The sequence below is a fragment of the Chinchilla lanigera genome, unplaced genomic scaffold, assembly GCF_000276665.1.
Source record: "Chinchilla lanigera isolate Chin_1 unplaced genomic scaffold, ChiLan1.0 scaffold00014, whole genome shotgun sequence".
Lineage (NCBI taxonomy): Eukaryota > Metazoa > Chordata > Mammalia > Rodentia > Chinchillidae > Chinchilla > Chinchilla lanigera.
The window spans coordinates 4,332,806-4,333,559 of NW_004955415.1; positions in this window are offsets into that span (position 1 = coordinate 4,332,806).

Below are 754 nucleotides of genomic sequence, written 5' to 3' on the forward strand. Positions count from 1 at the left end.
GGCTCCCGCGCACAGGCTGGGGCTGCGGGGCGCAGGCGCTGCCGTCTGGCGGCTGCGGGCGTGGGGTGCGGGCTGGGCACTATGAACGCCCTGCTTCGGTGCCGGAGGCTGGGGAGACACCCAGACAGACCGGGACTGACCGACGGCGCCGGGGGATGCGCGCACCCCCGCACGCACCGCTGCAGATTGGAGGGGCCCGGCTGGTAAGCGGGGCTCGCGACAGAAACCCTCGGCCTCCGCTACCGTCTCCTGCGTGACCTTGGGCAGGTGACCTGCCTTCTCTGGGTCTCCTCCTTAGTTGGGTGAGGAGGAAGGCAGGCTGCCTGCACCAACAGTGGCGTCCAACTGTGTCTTGTGACTTCTTTGCCGTGTGACCTTACTTAGGTTCCCTGTGAGGGCACTTCTTCATCTGGAAAATGGGGGTAAGAATTCTTTAGGAGGTATGAGGAATTCATTTAGGAGGTGGAGCATAGGGAACAGCTAGCGTGGGCCCTGGCACACAGTAAATGTTGGTTAACATTTACTGACCTATGTGGGCTGCCCGCTCCACCATTGATAAGATATTTATCCAACTGTCTAGTCTATCACTGTTAACTGAGCACCTCAGATGTGCCAGGTTTTGTGTGAGGTGTCTTATTTTCCCCAATGGGAGCGGCAGGTGTTATTATTCCCATTTTATAGATGAGGAAGCTGCAGCACAGAGAGGCTGAGTTACTTATTCAAGGTCACAGAGCTAGCACAGGATACGAGGGAT